General features: G+C 42.7%; 1 protein-coding gene across 1 annotated transcript in view; it reads right to left on the bottom strand.

Annotated features, from left to right (window-relative positions):
• LOC105489258 (par-6 family cell polarity regulator gamma) overlaps positions 1–13,922 on the bottom strand; it is a 90,008-nt gene that overhangs the window by 48,337 nt on the left and 27,749 nt on the right. The gene's annotated exons all lie outside the window — the stretch shown is intronic.

Below are 13,922 nucleotides of genomic sequence, written 5' to 3'. Positions count from 1 at the left end.
GGGACCCTAAAAAATTAAAAGCAGTAATGACTCAGGCAGCAGCTCTCTCATCCACACTGACCCAGGATGGCCCTCTCGTCCACACTGACCGAGGGGCAGCTCAGTCATGAACACAGATGACTATCCTGAGGACAGGATAGGACAGGCTGTGTAGCTCATGTTGTAGGAAAAAGCAACGTCAAAATTAATGTAAATTTTTTGGGTGGCATGAAAGGAGAATCTTCCTCAGCAAGGTCCCTTGCCTCATCTGAGGTTGCTGAGGCGGCATCTGCACAGCTCCGGGCAGGCCTTAGGAAACTCAGAGGCGGGAGAGGATGCAAGGCCGAATGAAACCTCGGAACTTTTTCCAAAGGCAAAAGACCATTAAGACCGTACGGGTCTTAATTTTAAGCTAGGAAGTGTCTTCATGAGATTTCTATTTTAGTAAGACAAAATGTTTACATTTCAAAAGGATCAGAAGTAGATGTAAAATTGCAAGAATAAAGGAACCTGGTTAAAATCAGACAAGTCCAAGGGAGACAGGATGATGGTCTGGTCCCTTTCCCAAAGGCGGCATGTACACCCCCCTCCGAGCTGTTATTAGGTGGTCCAGGTTTGGGAATGTCTAGGGACTAACCTCTTTTCCAGCAGACCCTAACCCTGGCCCAGAAGCCCATGAGCTGCCCACAGAGCTCCAGGACACCCTCCAAGAGAGGACCCCCAGGGGGACATGAGGTTAGGGTCATGCCCAAGGGTTCTGGCTCCTGTCATTCCTCACTTGCAATTAGGAACCTTTATTCATCAGGTGGTACATATTCTGTGTTCTTCAATACAGCTGAAAACTAATTACATTGGTTCCAAAATATACAAAAATAAAGTGTCTAATGTTTATGGAAAACTAGTCATTATATCATCTAGACACTGTATGAATGAGTCAGGGAAAATCATCTAAACTCATATGTGCTTGCACCAGGATCACCTGGAGGCCCCCCAGAATTCTGGATTTGACTGTGCTCAGGTACAGCCCAAGAATCTGCATTTTTAACAAGTTCCTGGAAGAGCTGATGCTATTGATCTGGGGACCATACACAGAGAACCACTGGTTGTATGAGAATCAGCCACTAGACCTTAACCTCCACAGATTCTTTGTGAAACTGAACTGCTCAAGAACAAATCTCCTTTTCTACCTCCCTTTCAAAAAGCACTTTCCCCAGGTTACCAAAGGCAAAACAAACCTCTCACCCATCGTGCACTGCCCTCGGCAATTAAAAAAACAAAAATCCCCAGGGCTCACCACAATGGGATAGTTCAAAATACTGGCTCGGGGCAGGCACGGTGGCTCACGCCTGTAATCCCAGCAGTTTGGGAGGCCAAGTAGGGCGGATTACTTGAGGTCAGGAGTCCATGACCAGCCTGGCCAACATGGTGAAAACCCATCTCTACTAAAAATACAAAAAAATGAGCCAGGTGTGGCGGCACACACCTGTAATCCCAGCATCTCAGGAGTCCGAGGCAGGAGAATCACTTGAACCTGGGAGACGGAGGTTGCAGTGAGCCAAGATCACGCCACCGCACTTCAGCCTGGGCAAAAGAGTGAGACTTGGTCTCAAAAATAATAACAATAATAATGGTTCAGGAGAAGCCACTTCCAATGACTACTCAAAACCCCTCTAATCTACTATCTATGTACTCAGTAAGGGAAGAAGTGTGACCCCAGAACTCGGTGTCTGGACAGGTACATGCTCTGAACACAGCTGCACTCTGGAAGGGGCCGAGGAAAGGGCTCTCCTCTATCTCCTGCTAGTGTCAGAAGTGCAGAGCAGAGCAAACCCTTGAAATCCCTCCCCATTATTCAAAGGGACACGTTACATTTCTGCTCAGTGTTCACCCAAGGATGCCGCTGGCACAGCACGTAGGCAATGCAGATTCTTTCACACACAGGGGCTCCAAAACTTTAACACACACAGGTAAAGCCTACAACATAAGTTTTATGCAGCATCTGTGAGATCCAGTTTCCAATAAAATCACAAAGCATTTATTTCACAAACATCAATCCTTGTCTTTGCCATCTCATAGAGCTCATATATACTCACATGGTTTGCATCTGTGTCCCCACCCAGATCTCATGTTGAATTGTAATCCCCAGTGTTGGAGGAGGGGCCTGGTGGGAGGTGACTGGATCATGAGGATGGAGCTCTTACGAACGGTTAAGCACCATCTCCCTGTGCCGTTCTCTTGATGGTGAGTGAGTGAGTGATCACGAGATGTGGTTGTTTTAAAAGTGTGCAGCACCTTCCCCCTCTTTTAGTCCTGCTCCTGCCATGTCGGAAGCCTACCCCCATCTCGCCTTCTGCCGTGAGTAAAAGCTCCCTGAGGCCTTCCCAGGAGCAGCTTCCCACTATGCTTCCTGTGCAGCCTGTGGAACCATGAGTCAATTAAGTCTCTTTTCTGTATAAATTATCCAGTCTCAAGCATGTTTTTATAGCAATGCAAGAAGGACTAATACAGAAAATTGGTAGCAAGGAGTCGGGCATTGCTATAAAGATACCTGAATACGTGGAAGCAACTTTGGAATTGGGTGTGGAGGGCTCAGAAGAAGACGGGAAGATGAGGGAAAATCTGGAACTCCCTAGAGATTGTGGAATGGTTGTGACCAAAATGCTGATAGTGATATGGACAATGAAGTCCAGGCTGAGGAGGTCTCAGATGGAAATGAGGAACTTACCGGGAACTAGAGTAAAGGTCACTGTGATGGTTAATACTGAGTGTCAACTTGATTGGATTGAGGGATAGAAAGTATTAATCCTGGGTGTGCCTTTGTGGGTACTGCCAAAAGAGATTAACATTTGAGCCACTGGGCTGGGGAAGGCAGATCCATCCTTAATCTGGTGGACACAATCCAATCAGCTTCCAGCGAATATAAAGCAGGAAGAAAGGGCCAGGCGTGGTGGCTCACACCTGTAATCCCAGCACTTTGGGAGGTCGAAGCGGGCGGATCATGAGGTCAGGAGATCGAGACCATCCTGGCTAACACTGTGAGACCCCGTCTCTACTAAAAATCCAAAAAAATTAACCAGGTGTGGTGGTGGGCACCTATAGTCCCAGCTGCTTGGGAGGCTGAGGCAGGAGAATGGAGTGAACCCAGGAGGTGCAGGCTGCAGTGAGCTGAGATGGTGCCACTGCACTCCAGCCTGGGCAACAGAGTGAGACTCTGTCTCAAAAAAAAAAAAAAAAAAACAGGAAGGAAAACCTGAAAAGGAGAGATGGGCCTCGCCTCCCAGCCTACATCTTTCTCCCGCGCTGGATGCTTCCTGCCCTACAACATCACACTCCAAGTTCCTTAGTTGTGGGACTTGGACTGGCTCTTTGCTCCTCAGCTTGCAGACGGCCCATTGTTGGACCTTGTGATCAAGAAAGTTAATACTTTATCATAAACTCTCCTCTCTCTCTCTCTCTCTATATATATATATACTCTCCTATATATGAGTTTATATATATGTTTATACAAATAAAAAATACATATCTTATATAAAATATAAATTCTATACAATTTTTATATATTTAATGTAATTTATATATTTAATATAGTTTTATATGGTTATATAAAATATAATATTTTACATAAAAATGTATTTTTATATATATATCTCCTATTTGTTCTGTCCCTTTAAGAGAACACGGACTAATACTAATACAGTCATTTTTGCTATGCTTCAGCAAAGATCCTGGCTGCATTTTGTGCCCCTGCTCTAAGGGATCTGTGGAACTCTGAAGTTGAGAGTGTGTATCTGGTGTAAGAAATTCTAAATGGGAAAGCATTCAAGATGTGGCCTGGCTGTTTCTAACAACCTATGCTCATATGTGTGAGCCAAGGAATAACCTAAAGCTGGAATTTGTGTTTAAAAGGGAAGCAGAGCATAAAAGTTGAGAAAACTTGCATTCTGGCCATGTGGCAGAAAAGAAAAGTCCATTTTCAGGGCAGGAATTCAAGCAGGCTGCAGAAATTTCCGTAACTAAAAGGAAGGCAAATGCTGATAGCTAAAACTATGGGGAGATAACCTCAAAGGCATTTCAGAGACCACGATGGCAGCCCCTCCCAAAACAGGCCCAGAGGCCTAGGAGGGCTGAATGGCTTTCTTGGGCTGACCCAGGGCCCCACTACCCTGCACAGCCTTGGGACATTGCTCCCTGCATCCTGGCCTGTGGCTCAAAGGGGCCCAGGTACAGAGGGACACTGCTTCAGGGGGCACAAGCCATAAACCTTGGCAGCTTCCACATGGTGTTAAGCCTGTGGGTGTACAAAATGCAAGATTTGAGGCTTAGAAGCCTCCGCCTATATTTCAGAGAATGTATGGAAACACCTGCATGCCCAGGCAGAAGTCTGCTGCAGGGGCAGGGCCCTCATGGAGAACCTCTACTAGGGCAGTGCAAAGAGGAAATGTGGGGTTGGAGCCCTGCTACAGAGTCCCCACTGGGGCACTGTGCAGTGGAACTGTGAGAAGAGGACCACATCCTCCCAACCCCAGAATGGTAGATCCACTGACAGTTTGTACCATGTGCCTGAAAAAGCCACAGGCCCTCAACACCAGACCTTGAGTGCAGCCAAGGGGGCTGAACCCTGCAGAGCTACAGGGGCAGAGCTGCCCAAGGCCTTGGGAGCCCATCCCACAAACCAGTGTGCCCTGGATGTGGGGCATGGAATCAAAGGAAATTATTTTGGAGCTTTAAGATTTAATGACTGCCCTACTGGGTTTTGGACTTGCATGGGGCCTGTAGCCCCTGCCTTTTGGCTAATTTCTCCATTTTGGGACAGAAGCATTTACCCAAGGCCCGTGCCCCCATCATATCTTGGAAGTAACTAACTTGTTTTTTATTTTACAGGCTTATAGGTGGAAGGGACTAGCCTTGTCTCAGATGAAACTCTGAACTTTTGAGATAATGCTGGAATGAGTTAAGACTCTGGGGGACTGTGGGGAAGGCATGAATGTATGTTGAAATGTGAGAAGCACATGGGATTTGGGAGTGGCCAGGGGCAGAATGATATGCTTTGGATCTGTGTCCCCATCCAAATCTCATGTCAAGTTGAAATCCCCAGTGTTGGAGGAGGGGCCCGGTAGGAGGTGATTGTTGGATCATGGGCGCAGAGTTCTCATGAATGGTTTAGCACCATCCCCTCAGTGCTATTCTTGTGATGATAATGAGTGAGGTCTCGTGAGATCTGTTCATTTAAAAGTGTAGGGCACCTCCCCACTCTCTTTTGGTCCTGTCCTGCCATGTAAGACTCCTTCCCCTTCTGCTATGATTTAACGTTTCCTGAGGCCTCCTCAGAAGCAGACGCTGCCATGCTTCCCGTACAGCCTGTGGAACCACGAGCCAATTAAACCTGTTGTCTTTATAAACTACCCAGACGCTGCCATGCTTCCCGTACAGCCTGTGGAACCACGAGCCAATTAAACCTGTTGTCTTTATAAACTACCCAGTCTCCAGTATTTCTTTACAGCAATGTGACAATGGACTAATACATATACCAACTTCCAAAGCAATTTGTTTTTATCACTATAAACTAAACACATAGGATAATTTAATCATGTCTAATACAACTAGTAAGAGTGTTTTTGACTTTTACATGTAATTCTCACTTCAGTATCCCCGCAAAGGGACACAGCTCACTTTCACCTCAGGAACGCCAGGCCTCCCTAGAACAGCATAGGCCAAATGCTAGTTCTACAATGTTTCAATCTTAACTTTATTTAGCAACTAACCCTAAAACACATCTCAATTTCTCCGTACTTTCAATAATTTTCTCAAAATATGTCTTAGCATGTTAATTTGAAATGAAAAAAAAAATTCAGACTGTTTCCTGAGAGAAAAGGCTGATTTGTGTTTAATGATGAGGCTGACTTTGCCAGCCCAGTTATATGGTAAACATGCTTCATATGTTGAATGAGCTCCAAAGTTTTGACAAAAAGAGATGTGAAATGTGACACGATAAAAGCATTTTATTTAAAAATCGTATCAGTATTGAGTACTAAATATTTTTACTTCCCCATCATATCAAACAAGCATCCTCTAAATGAAGGAATTAGCAGGTGTAATTCATTGTCATATACTTCTTGGTAAAGTCCTTTTAGTATACTTACCAGAAACTGAAACAGTGAACGGCTCTAATGACCAGGCAATAAACCTTGCCAGTCAGGTAGTTTCCAGTTACTTGCTTTCAACAAAATATAAAGTTGTCCTAATTGAACTGTCAGCTAATTATCAAAATAATTTTGACAGACCACTCTATTATTTTTGTCACACAACCTGTTGACAGTTCAAAGACCTGAACTGTGCTTAGGGGCCTTCACTCCCATCCACCTGAGTGTGCGAATGAAGCTTCACAATGTTGACACCCAACAACAAAAAGAGCAAAACAATTGGTGCCAGCCTACCTCATTTAGCAATAAATACTTAATAGTAAATGAAAGATTTTTCAAATGTTTACTTTGGATGGCTAGTGATTATTTATCAAACTGCACAACTATGTTCCAATCACCATTTGATAATACTTGTAATAACTCAATCTAGAAATTTTTTACTATAAAAATTTATTTCATTTATAATTGTGGATTTACCATCTTAACCATTTTTAAGTGTACAGGTCAGGAGTGTACATTGACACTGTTATGCACCCACTCTCTAGATTGCTTTTCATCTTGCAAACTAGAACTCTATACTAGTAAACAACCTAAAAATATTTTTAACAAATAGAGCCTCAGGGCCACAAGAGAAGAATGTTTGAACTTCAATTTATATACATATTTTTGTTGCAGAGAAGAGTTACAGGGTAATGAAGCATAAGTTATTAGAATAAAATACTAGGACAAAATCTCTTGAGGGAGTAATGGGAAGAACAAAGATTAAAAACAATGTAAAATTTATGATTAGAAAAGAGCTCTTCAGAGTCAGAAAAGTGGCAAAAATAAGAGCCTGTTTATCCTGTTCTAAAATGCATGATAGTAGAACCAAATCATTCCATAAAATGCATGATAGTAGGATCAAATCACTACAGCATTTAGATTTCATTGGTTGTATTTAGAAGATCATGCACCAAAAGCTTTATTTTTAAATGGAATATTTACGGCATGCTGTAAATTATATCCTTTGCAACTATTTACATTTACTCAAAAAAATTCAAGTGCCAACTTAAAAATATATCATCCCCCTTTATACTGGTAGTTTTCCAAAATTCTTTTAGGCGTCATGTGACATTTGAAGACCATTACATTAGAGTTCAGGGATCACTATGAAAATGCCTAAAACACCATTAAAGGTTAGCAAGAAACTTGGCACTCCCTAATATTTTCATTGTGTTTCATGTGGGTGTTTGTTCATATAGCAGGGCTTACAACAGGGCGACTGCTTCAACATCTGCTGGACTTTGTTCATTCACCTACTATCCTGCACATAAAATGCCTCAAAGGGAGCCATCCTATTCTGGGAGTTCACCTCCTCACTCCAAACCAGCAACCAATTTCAATGAAAGATCAATACTCAAGCCAGGCATGGTGGTATACACCTGTAGTCCCAGCTACTTGGAGGCTGAGGCAGGAGCCCAGGAGTTCTAGGTCAGCCTGGGCAACATAGCAAGACCTTGTTTCTGTCAAAAAAAAAAAAAAGAATTCAAATTTCCTAAGAAAAGATTGCATTGCTGTGCCTGGCCTAGGTTGGTAGCAAGTTAATAGATAACCACATCAAAAAGTCCACATTGGGCCGGGCGCGGTGGCTCAAGCCTGTAATCCCAGCACTTTGGGAGGCCGAGATGGGCGGATCACGAGGCCAGGAGATCGAGAGACGATCCCGGCTAACACGGTGAAACCCCGTCTCTACTAAAAAATACAAAAAAAAACTAGCCGGGCGAGGTGGCGGCGCCTGTAGTCCCAGCTACTCGGGAGGCTGAGGCAGGAGAATGGCGTAAACCCGGGAGGCGGAGCTTGCAGTGAGCTGAGATCCGGCCACTGCACTCCAGCCTGGGTGACAGAGCAAGACTCCGTCTCAAAAAAAAAAAAAAAAAAAAAAGTCCACATTGGCCAGATGCGGTGGCTCATGCCTGTAATCCCAGCACTTTGGGAGGCCAAGGCCAGTGGATCGCTTAAGGTCAGGAGTCTGAGACCAGTCTGGCCAACATAGTGAAACTCTGTCTCTACTAAAAATACAGAAAAACTTAGGCAGGTGTGGTGGCACACGCTTGTAATCCCAGCTACTTGGGAGGGTGCTCCAGGAGAATTGCTTGAACATAGGAGGCAGAGGTTGCAGTGAGCCAAGATTGCACCACTGCACTCCAAGCTTGGGCGACAGTGAGACGCCATCTCGAAAAAAGAAAACAAACAAACAAACACCACCTTTCCCTCACCAGTACCTGACACCATGAGCTGTATCATTTCCCCTTAAAAGGACCCAGGGTTCTGAGGCAAAATGGTTAATTCCAGGTAGATGGCAAGAAATATATGTAAGCCTATGAATCCCATGTTTTTTTTTTTTTTTTTTTAAAGAATAAGATTATTTGTTGTTGGGAAATTCACAGGTGTGCAAATTCTTATTCTTCAATGCTTCTAGCAAAATGAACCCTCATGCATTATTTAGATAATGATTATTCTATTTTGTAGTTGATCTCAACTATTATTCCTACAATAGGATAGTAAAAAATGCGGGTGGGGGGGGAGATTTCATCTTTTAAAATTATTAAAAATGATCTCAAATACAAAATACCAAGATCAATAAGCAAAAGTGTATCAACTTCTGGCTAGGTGTGGTGGCTCAAATCTGTAATCCCAGGACTTTGGGAAGCCAAGGTGGGCGGATTGCTTGAGTCTAGGAGTTCGATACCAGCCTGGGCAACATGGGGAAACCATGTCTCTACAAAAAAATACAAAAATTAGCCAGGCATGGTGGCACATGCCTGTAGTCCCAATTACTTGGGAGGCAGAGGCAGGAGGATCGTTTGAACCTGGGATATGGAGGCTGCAGTGAACTGAGACTGCACCATTGCACTCCAGCCTAGATGACAGAGTAAGACCCTGCAGCTATTTATATTTTTTTGATATACCAAGTATATCAAAAGCTTCTAAATGCAAATAATTTTTATTTTCTTTAAAATGTATTCAATGATAACATGATTAAACTATAAACAGAAAGTAAGAAATGTCCATCTAACCACCTATATCATATCAATCTCTCTCTATTAATCATATCTACCTATTCCCCCAACTATAACTTCTTATCATAATTTTGACCCTTTTTCTTCCAGAAGAAGGGATAGAGCTCTGAGAAGCGTTTTTTGAATGAATAATACCTGTGAGCCAGTTGCAATAAAAGTAATGTTCCATACAGCTCTTGGTCAATAAACAAGGAGATGAAAAGATGATGGAAACCCAAGACAGCTAAGAGCCTGGGAAGCATGACAGGAAAGTGGTGTTTTAAGTTCGTCTCCAAGCACTTCCAGAATGAAAGAGTAGGACCTGCAAAACTCTGCTTATCCGTTAAAGCGAGAATACCGGGAAAAACTGTCAAAACCAATTTTTAGCGAACCATAGAAATTAATCAATGGCTTGCAACAATGCAAGGAGTGTTTATTCTAGAAAAGCAGCTGAATCTCAGTAAGAGCAGCAAGCTTTGTGGTGCTTTCACTTCCTATCCACCTCTCCTCAACTGTGAAATCCAGCAGCCTCACAGCCTGGGAGGCAGCAGAACCAGTCTGGAAGTTCCCCAAAGCCCACACTTGGGACTGTCATCGTCATACCTGTCTTGCAGCTCCAGGAAAAGCCCCACTCCTGGGGTCAAGCTCAGTGGGAAAAGCCTTGTCCCCAGGGCATTTGTTGAACACAATCAGCATCAGCTGTTTAACATTTAAAGCTAATATGATCAAAGTTAAAAAAATATTTTTTTCATGGGCCAAATTTATTTTGTTAGTAGGACCAAAATAGGTTATCTACAAAGGGAACGACTAATTATAAACAAATAATTATTGCATACTCCCTGCCAATTTTACATCTCATGCCAGATACAAAGCATTTGCTTTAATGACCTTACAACGAGTAATTTGCCTAAAACCATGGAAAGTGGGGATATTTTCAAAGCAGCTGCTTATGTGATATGGCTGGCAAAACCTCGCCACCCCCCATCCCCAAACACACGTTATTAGTCATTCCTTTGAGTCAATACATTGTAGGCCTCTGTTAAAATATTATCTATGAACAGACAAATGAAACTATTCACATTTAGTTCAAACCAGTTGATTGAATGTCTTAGTCAATTAGTAAGGTCCTTTGTGAAAGGGACCCGGTAGCAGTTTTTTTTGTTTTTTTTTTTTGAAAAGCCATCTGTATTTTAGACCCTCTGCAGCTATTTATATTTTTTATGAGAAAAATTAGATGCCAATTTAAAAATTCATTATCTCCTTTACACTTGTTCTTAAAATTCTTTTAGAGGATATGTGATACTTGAAGATTGCTGCACTATGGGATAGAGATCACCATGAAAGTGCCTGGGCCGAGCACGGTGGCTCACACCTGCAATCCCAGCACTTTGGGAGGCTGAGGCGGGCGGATCATGAGATCAGGAGATCGAGACCACCCTGGCTAACACGGTGAAACCCCGTCTCTACTAAAAATACAAAAAAAGTAGCCGGGCGTGGTGGCAGGCCCCTGTAGTCCCAGCTGCTCGGTAGGCTGAGGCAGAATGGCATGAACCCGGGAGGCGGAGCTTGCAGTGAGCCCAGATCACACCACTGCACTCCAGCCTGGTGACAGAGGGAGACTGTCTCAAAAAAAAAAAAAAAAAAAAAAAAGGCCTGAGGAATGGTTACCATCGGGACAAACAAGAATTGGACAAACACATTTAAAACACAATGCTGGGATGCATACCCATTAGGATGGCTACTATCGAAAAAGCAAAGTAGTAAGTGTTGACAAAGATGTGGAGAAACTAGAATCCTTGTGCACTACTGGTGATAACGTAAAACAGTGCAGCTGCTGTGAAAAACAATATGGCAGTTCCTTAAAAATATTACAAACAGAATTACCATATGATCCAGTATTCTACCTCTGGGTATATAACTAAAATAACTGAAGGCAGAATCTGGAAGAGATATTTGTATATCCGTGTCCACAGCAGCATCATTCACAATAGCTAGAATGTAAACACCTAAGTGTCCATCGATGGATGAATAGGCAAAATGTGATATATACATACCATGGAATATTATTCCATCTTCAAAAGGAAGGAAATTCTGACGTGCTACAACATGAACAAACCTTGAGGACATTATGCTAAGTGAAATAAGCTGGTCACAGAAAGACAAATACTGTATGATTCCACTTATATGAGGTAAGCAGAGTACTCAAAATTTTATCACAGAGACAGAAAGTAGTATGGTGGGTGCCAGGGGCTTGGGGGAGGAGGAATGAGGAGTTTGAATGCAGAGTTTCAGTTTCGCAAGATGAAAAGAGTTCTGGAAATGGGTGATGGCTGCATAACAATATGAATATACAGCAGGTCCTCAAATAATGTTTCATTCAATGTTATTTCACTATAATACTGATAAGAAAAAAAAATCGATTCCCAGCCAGGGCCACTATCTGTGTGGAGTTTGCATGTTCTTCTCACATTTGCGTATTTTCCAGTTACTCCAGTTTCCTCTCACATCCCAAAGATGTGCACATTAGGTTAACTGATGAGTCTAAATTGTCTGAGTCCTCGTGGGCGTGTATGTGAGTGTAACCTGTGATGGAATGGTGTCCTGTCCATGGCTGGTTCCTGTCTCGTTCCCTGAGCTGCTGGGACAGGCTCTAGTCACTCATAATCATGAACTGGAATAAACAGGTTCGAAAATGAGTAAATGAATAAATATAAATTATTGTAGAATAAACATTTGTAATCACACAAATATGTGGCAATATATGACTGCAATAAATGATGCAGTATGAACATGCCTGCCATATTTGTTATTGTTTTTGAACTGCATGGTGGTGGGAGGTGCTCATTACAATTTTCACTTTGCAAACAGTTATTCCTTGATTTAATCCACCACCACTACAACTGCTGTCAGTCACTGATTCACCAAAAATTGGGTAAATAATTATCTTGTTTTGGCTGGGCGCGGTGGCTCAAGCCTGTAATCCCAGCACTTTGGGAGGCTGAGGCGGGTGGATCATGAGGTCAGGAGATTGAGACCAGCCTGACCAACATGGTGAAACCCTGTCCCTACTACAAAAATTAGCCAGGTGTGGTGGCGGGAGCCTGTAATCCCAGCTATTCAGGAGACTGAGGCAGGAGAATCACTTTAATCCAGGAGGTAGAGGTTGCACTGAGCCGAGATCATGCCACTGCACTCCAGCCTGGGTGACACAGCGAGACTCCATCTCAAAAAAAAAAAAATATATATATATATAAACAAGATATATATATATATATAGATATATATATCTTGTTTCTATCAATCTTAAATGTATAGCTCACATTTATTTCAAATATTTAATATAAGAAATATTTAGGGTCTTTATTTAGAAGTTTGGTAATGTTTTTGTGATCAGAAATATGTTGTAGGAACTTAACTCTTGTTTGTATCAATCAGCCAATGGTAAATTGGTTTTATTACCAGTGGTTTTGCTTAAAGTCACAGTTTTCAAGAACCTATCGATGATAAGTGAGGACTTACTGGACTTAATACTACTGAACTGTACACATAAAAATGGTTAAGATGATGAATTTTATGTGTATTTTACAATTTTTGAAAATGAAAAAAAGAAATCCTGGGGAGTGAGATGTTCAAAGAAAGCTTTTAAAAGCTCTGATGTATTCCAGAGATGTAGACAGCTACACAGGGGCAGGGCTTTGTGCATGGCCATGAAAAACCTGAGGCAGCTGTGATCTTTTACATCTGACTGGGGTTCTGTGCAATCAGAAAGTGAAGGCTAAAGCAGACCTGGACTGCCAGAGTGTTGAAGCTGTGTCCCAACACATACAGAGCCACTCTAAAAGGCTGGAAGACTTACAGGTTCAAGGCATTTAAGGAAATCTCTATCTAATCATTAGCTGACCACAAAGCAAAGACTGAAAGTCACACATGACAAAGAATACAGACTTCATAGAATTAATCCAGGAAAGTCACTAAAAAATCCAATAGCAACAACAACAAAACCCTTGAGAAGGAAGGGTCCTATTCTTTAAAAGATTCGGTTTTGGCTGGGCGCGGTGGCTCACACCGGTAATCCCAGCACTTTGGGAGGCCAAGGCGGGCAGATGACGAGGTCAGGAGATCAAGACTATCCTGGCTAACACAGTGAAATCCCATCTCTACTAAAAATACAAAAAAATTACCGCGTGGTGGCGGCGCCTGTAGTCCCAGCTACTCGGGAGGCTGAGGCAGGAGAATGGCTTGAATCCGGGAGGCAGAGTTTGCAGTGAGTCGAGATCGCGCCACTGCACTCCAGCCTGGTCGACAGAGCGAGACTCCGTCTCAAAAAATAAATAAGTAAAAATTTTTTTTAAAGTTCAGTTTTGAGCAAAACTAAGAGATACAAAGAAACAGAAATGAAAAGCCCATGCAGAGGAAAATAAAGCAGTCAGTAGAAACTGTCCATGAGGGGGCCCAGATGTTGTACTTCCTAGGCAAAGATTTCAAATCAACTATTATAAACATGTTCAAAGACTTAAAGGAAACCATTTCTAACGAACTAAAGGAATGTGTAAGAATGATACTGGACAGGCGCGGTGGCTCAGGCCTGTAATCCCAGCACTTTGGGAGGCCGAGGCGGTGGATCACGAGGGGTCAGGAGTTCATGACCAGCCTGGCCAACGTGGTGAAACCTCGTCTCTACCAAAAATATAAAAACAAAAAATTAGCTGGGTGGGTGGTGGGCACCTGTAGTCCTAGCTACTCAGGAGGCTGAGGCGGGAGAATG

Source organism: Macaca nemestrina, chromosome 19 (assembly GCF_043159975.1).
Source record: "Macaca nemestrina isolate mMacNem1 chromosome 19, mMacNem.hap1, whole genome shotgun sequence".
NCBI classification, from domain to species: Eukaryota; Metazoa; Chordata; class Mammalia; order Primates; family Cercopithecidae; genus Macaca; species Macaca nemestrina.
Note: the sequence above shows the minus strand (reverse complement) of the source record. Positions and strands in the feature narration are given on the sequence as shown.